This window comes from Helianthus annuus, chromosome 4 (assembly GCF_002127325.2).
Source record: "Helianthus annuus cultivar XRQ/B chromosome 4, HanXRQr2.0-SUNRISE, whole genome shotgun sequence".
NCBI lineage: Eukaryota > Viridiplantae > Streptophyta > Magnoliopsida > Asterales > Asteraceae > Helianthus > Helianthus annuus.
This window is the reverse complement of record NC_035436.2, coordinates 144,650,821-144,657,462: the sequence shown is the minus strand read 5'-3', so window position 1 is coordinate 144,657,462 and position 6,642 is coordinate 144,650,821.

The following is a 6,642-nucleotide window of genomic DNA, read 5'->3' as shown; positions in this document are numbered from 1 at the left end:
TATGTGAAAATATACTTTAGAGGGACTAAAAGTGACAAACAGTGAAAACTATGGAACGTAAGGGTCCAAAGTGTCAACAATGGATAAATAGACTCTATAATAACCCTACATAAAGTTCATAACCTTAAACGGATGGTTCATGGATCATACGACGCGGAAATTGCACAAAAGTGAGGAATTACAAACTATAGGGGCCAAAAGTGTCAACATGTTGAATTTATACCTCTGAGTGAACTTTTGGCAGACCCGAAGCTTTATAATGCTAAAATATACTCACTAGGATATGTGGTTAAAATTTCGTGAAGTTTCGTCAACGTATGAGAAAGTTATGGCCAAAATCGTACTTGAGGGGTTAAAAGCGTCAACGTCGAATTTCATGGCTTTTCGGTTGAGCGCAAAGTTATCCGAGGACATTACCATGTAGGTAAATGTCCCAAGGTTCTTAAAAACCAAGTTTGGGGGTTTACGAGTAAATATAACTAGCCGAATCATCGCGTGCAAGTTCAGGGACCAAAGCTGTCAAGTTTGAAAGATGTTTGGCTGAACAGCAGGTCAGGCGACCCGCCTGGACAGACCCAAGCGGGCCGCGTGGGACTATCAGGTGCAGTAATTCGCGAATTTTGCTATTTGGGTCCGAAATTTAAGTTGGAAACAACTCATACCACCTCCTAATTGCTCCAATGGATGGCCTTGCATGCCTAGGCTACTGAGAAGCTATCTATAACATCTGAAATCTCCTTTTAAGCAGATCATTCACCACTTTTATTGAACACTTGTTGTAAACAAAGAACACCCAAGACTTGCAAAAGCTCTCAAGACTTTCTGGAGCATTTCTGGACATCAAGGCCGACTCCAAGTGTTTGCTAGGCTTCATTAGGACCTTGGTAATCTTTCATATCATCATAATTTCGTTCTAGCATAGATTAATTGCTAAAAGTCAAACTGATTGTTCTTATACTTTGACTTTCTGATTAAACGAGTTTTACTCAGTCATTTCTCAAATTGAAACCACAATTATGTTGGTATTTATGTGGGAAACAAACCCTCAAAAGGGTATTCTCTGATTCCCACTATATGCATGCTAATTATCGAGTCAAACTTGTTTCTAAAAAGTCAACAGAAGTTGTTTTTGCAAAAATAAGCTTAGATGATAATGTAAAGGACATGCAATCTGTTTGATCATCATAAACAACTTATAATACATGTAAGAATATGTTTTATCATAATAAACTCGACAAATCTTTAGTATAGATACGAATCGGAACCGAAAGTCTTGTAAAACGACTATTTCGTAGACTATCGATTCGGATTCGTACATGCATGTTTGAGATCTGTATTGGAGAGTATTTTTGACCATTTTTATTTTGGTAAAACTCTCTGGAATTTTGTTGCTTGAGTCTATACTTAGCCGATTCATTTGCATGTTTCCGATTATGCTTAAAAGTTGACTATTTTTCCCTTTTTGATATAAAACGTGATTTTTGGAAAAGTGAAAGAGTAGAAATCTTTATTTCTAATATATAAACTTGCACCGAAAATTTCGGATCAGTTGGTGGCCCAGATTTTGAGTTATGGCCATTAGCGTAAAACTATGTTCTTAAGTTACATAAACGGCCCTTTTCGCATATAACCCATTTCAGGCCACGTTTTGATACAAAACTTTTTACCCACTGATGTTATATAATATTTTGGGATTTAAGATGATTTTTATTTAATTTTTGGCTGGTCGTATCTTAGATCGCTTAGTTATTTCGGTTTATGTAGGTTTTGACCGTTTAAGCCATAAAATGAGTTTTATGCATTCTTTTGACCCGAAACCTTTTCCTACTGATTTTATATGTTAAATAAATTATTTTAAGTATTCTGGAAATATAAAAATCCCAGATTTATTTTGAAAACCCGGAAACGGCGTTAAATCGCATGTTAAGCGTTTTTAGCGCATAGTAAGCGTTATACTCATTGTAAACATAAAAGACTTATACCTACTGATGTAATTAGCATATTTTCATATAATAACAGTAAGTATAAGTATATGAACTCAGATTTCCAGTTTTGGCGTTTTTAGCCCTTGTGAAATTACTAAAATACCCCTACGGTGCATAGTTTGATTTTAAATGTTAAGTTTGGTATATGGGTCATACCCTACTGTTATAATATGTTAAATGGAGTATATTTTCTGTATGAACCAGACCCGAAACTCAGATTTCTAATTTGACTCTTTTATAATCTTTTAAATGACCAAAATGCCCTTCTAAGGCATAAATTGAGTTTAAAATTTTTCCAGGCAATATAGAACATAACTTACTGATGTTATATCATATTTAAAGCATATTATCTCAGGGAACTTGCATTTGACTCTTTTGGCTACCCGTAACGCCCTTTTAGCGTTCGGTTCGGTTTACGTAACTAGTTTGCGTAAATTGACCGAAACGGGTCAAACGTTATCGTTTTTGTCTCAAAATCCAGAATGTATTTGGTATACCCATATTATACAAGTATTCAAACTTGTCGGGTCTAAATCACAGTCTATCCGGTCTTTCGCTTAATCGTGCGCTTGTACCGTATCGTCCTTAAAACTAACCGGTCAAAGCTAAGGCTTAAATAAAAGACCCGTTAGGAAATCTAATAGGTTATTATAAACCTTTGTTCCAGATTAGGAGGCCCAGTAAAAGCTACCAACACTTATCATTTGTGACTTATACTTGCTCAGGTAAATACATTTTGACTTATTTTCCCTATACGGGCTTGGGGTACGGTATTTAAAATACCGCTTGATCGGGCGCACAAGTCCTGCACCTTATGGGTGTACAGTCTTGAATAGCTTGTGCGACTCGTTTAAACAGTCTTGTCTTACTTTAGGCTTTGGGGGGTTATTGACCGTGTCCCGGATATCCTTGGCATTATCTTACGAGATGGCCACGACCAGAGCACGGGGTGTAGGCGTACACCCGGCGTGTATAACTCTTTAATGTGGTGTGTCATTTAATCTTTAGCCCGGACAGCAGATCCCGGGCCACCATAAGTACGGGTACATGTAAATCGTTCACAAGTTTATATTGCATAAATATCCCAAGTTAATAAAAATATTTATGCCTTGTGCATTTAAATCAATTTTCAATCATTTTCAAAATGAGTCAGTCGATTTGTATTTACCAGTGTAAACTGACGTATTTTTCCCAAAAGGTTAAGTGCAGGTACTATACGAAATAGGCTGGCTGTTTCCTAAGAGCGTCCACTATAGTCTCGCAAGCTCGGACGACAAATAACTGTTGAACAATTTATTCTTTTTTTTATTTGATCCGCCTGTGGATCCGTTTCAACTACTTATGATGTTTATTATGTCATTTTAATTAAAGTTGAAATGTATCTATTCTGCTTCCGCTGTGCATTATTATATTGTGTTGATTGTCTATGACGATGCCAACTACGTCACTGTACCCCACGCCGGGCCCACCGGTGACACGTGGAAATCGGGGTGTGACATTACGCGAAGTACAATATCAAACCTGGGTAGAAGCACAACGGTGGGTGGCGCATGTGTGTCGATTTCAAAGATCTCAACAAGGCTTGCCCAAAAGACTGTTACGCTCTTCCCGAAATAGACAAGAAAGTAGATTCCTTAGCATCCTTCCGTTGGAAGTGTTTCTTAGACTGCTATAAGGGTTACCATCAAGTGCAAATGAAGGAGGAAGACGAAGACAAAATGGCCTTCCGTACAGACAAAGGTATCTTTTGTTACACGAAAATGCCTTTTGGCCTCCGCAACGCGGGGGCTACATACCAACGATTGATGGATAGAGTCTTTGGAGAAGACATTGGTGTAATAGTAGAAGTTTACATGGATGATCTCGTTATCATGAGCCAAGAGGAAGAAACTATGCTTGCAAACATTCAGCGCACCTTTGACTCCCTGCGCAGAGTTAACCTGAAACTGAATCCAACAAAGTGCTTCTTCGGAATGGAGGAGGGCAAATTCCTAGGGATCATAGTAACCAGAGACGGCTTCAAGGTCAATCCAGAGAAAGTAGAGGCCATTCAACTAATGCCATCGCCAGCAACAGTTAAAGAGATGCAACGCCTTGCTAGTCGTTTAGCAGCACTCAACAGATTTTTGGCAAATCACACTGCCAAATCTTATCCATTCATCCGCACGTTGCGCAACTGCGCCAAAAAGAGTTATTTCCAATGGACACCAGAAGCGGAGAAAGCCTTCCAACAAATGAAGGAATGTCTGATCCAGTTACCAACCTTAACAGCACCACGAAAAGATGAGCCATTAATCCTATATCTATCCACAGCAGAAGTAGCAGTCAGCATAGTACTAATGGTAGAAAGGGATGGCATGCAAAATCCGATATACTACATCAGTAAAATGTTAACTGGTCCAGAGACACGCTATTCTATGATAGAAAAACTCGTCCTTGCACTGGTTCACGCATCATGAAGGCTGCGACGATATTTTTCTGGCCACATTATCACCGTCCTTACAAATTATCATCTAGGACGAATTCTGTCCAAGCCAGAGGTTGCGGGGCGGTTGGCCAAATGGGCTATCGAGTTAAAGGGATACAACATCTTGTACAAACCTCGACCAGCTATTAAGGGACAAGTCTTAGCAGACTTTGTCACCGAAGTTCCCATCTAAAAAATCCAAGAATGCGAGGCAATCCAAATCCTACCTCAGTTTTCGATGAGAGGGTTTGGACATTACATACAGATGGCGCCTCAGACGATGATGGTGTAGGCGCAGGTCTTCGCCTGGTTAGCCCTGACAATCATGAGCTCACATATGCAATCCACCTGGATTTCAAAAGTACCAGCAATGAGACGGAGTACGAATCATTTCTTGCGGGCCTTCGCCTAGCACTCAAGATGGGAGCAAAGAACCTCGAAGCAAATGTCCATTCCAAATTACTAGCAGAACAAGTCAATGGTCATTACGACACTAAAGACGAAGCCATGGCTCTATATTTGGAACAAGAAAGAATCCTTATCAATCAGTTTCAAACCTTCAAGATATTCCACATCAAAAGAAGTGAAAACAAACACGCAGACGCGCTAAGCAAACTGGCTGCTACAAGCTTCAGACACCTCACGAAGGAAGTCCGCATCGAGGTATTATCTAACCCATCTGTTCCGTTAAGACAAGTGAACATCATAGAGGTCGGGAATCCATCTTGGATGTCCCCAATCATTACATACTTGCAACATGGGATCCTTCCAGAGGGAAAGGCGAAAGCCAGGAAAATTCAGCACAAGGCATTGAACTACGAAATGGCGGACGGTATCTTGTACCGCAAATCATTCATGGGTCCACTTCTACGATGCGTAGATAAGACTGATGCACAATATTTAGTCCGTGAAATTCATGAGGGGTTATGTGGAATCCATGTGGACCCGCGCATGGTGGTTGCAAAGATCATGAATGCAGGCTATTATTGGCCAAGTATGCACGTGGATGCAGTAGAACTATTGCACAAGTGTGCGGCATGTCAGCGCCATGCCCCAAAAACGCTCCGCCCAAAGAACCCTCTGGTCCCAGTCACCTCAGCCTGGCCTTTTCAACAATGGGGCATCGACCTCGTCGGTCCTTTTCCTGATGCGCCCGATGCAGTCAAGTTCATAGTAGTAGCAGTAGACTACTTTACCAAATGGGTAGAAGCAAAGGCTCTCGCATCGGCTACAGCAATGGTGATTCGCAAATTCATTTGGGAGCACATTATTTTCCGATTAGGATTACCACTACGCATTATCTCTGATAACGGTACAAACTTCGCATCAGAAGACCTACAAAAATGGTTCAAAGAGATGAACATTGAACACAGCTTCGCCTCTGTGGTGCACCCACAAGCGAATGGGCAAGTTGAGAGTGTGAACAAACAAATAGTGGATGGCATCAAGGCAAGGCTGGGGACCACGCGTAGGGGGTGGGTGGATGAACTCCCAAGCATTTTATGGGCTCACCGCACCATCCCAAAAACCAGTACAGGCGAAACTCCATTCAGCCTCGTCTATGGTTCAGAAGCGGTAATACCAGCAAAAGTCGGCCTCCCATCACCTCATATGATCGCCATGGAAAAACAAGATAACGAACGAGAATGACGAACTGACCTAGACCTTCTTGAAGAAAGGCACGAGAACGTAGCCATTGCAGAAGCCAGGTATAAATCAAAGTTGGAGAAGTACTATAACGCTCGGGTACGCGTATGCACCTATGTCCCTGGAGATTTTGTCCTGCGCGACAATGAGGCATCCAACGCAGAGAAACCAGGAAAACTAGCGCCTAAATGGGAGGGACCATATGTCATCCATGAAGTCCTGGGTAAAGGCGCATATACTTTAAAGAGGCTCGATGGAACAGATGTACCACGCACCTGGAACGCGCAACAACTGCACAGGTGCTACATGTAACCAGCCTAACCACCTCACACAATAGCCGAACATATACGCAGGCAACATAATTATTTTAATTATTCACTTTGTATCCATTGGCCCCGCGCCTTATCAATACAAAGCTTACTCTTATTATGTTTTATTATTCATTACAAAATGCATGTAATTACTTTTGGTATGCGCGAAAACACTATGGTACAACATTACAAGTCTCATTACAAACGCTAGTTCACACATGAGCTTCATACC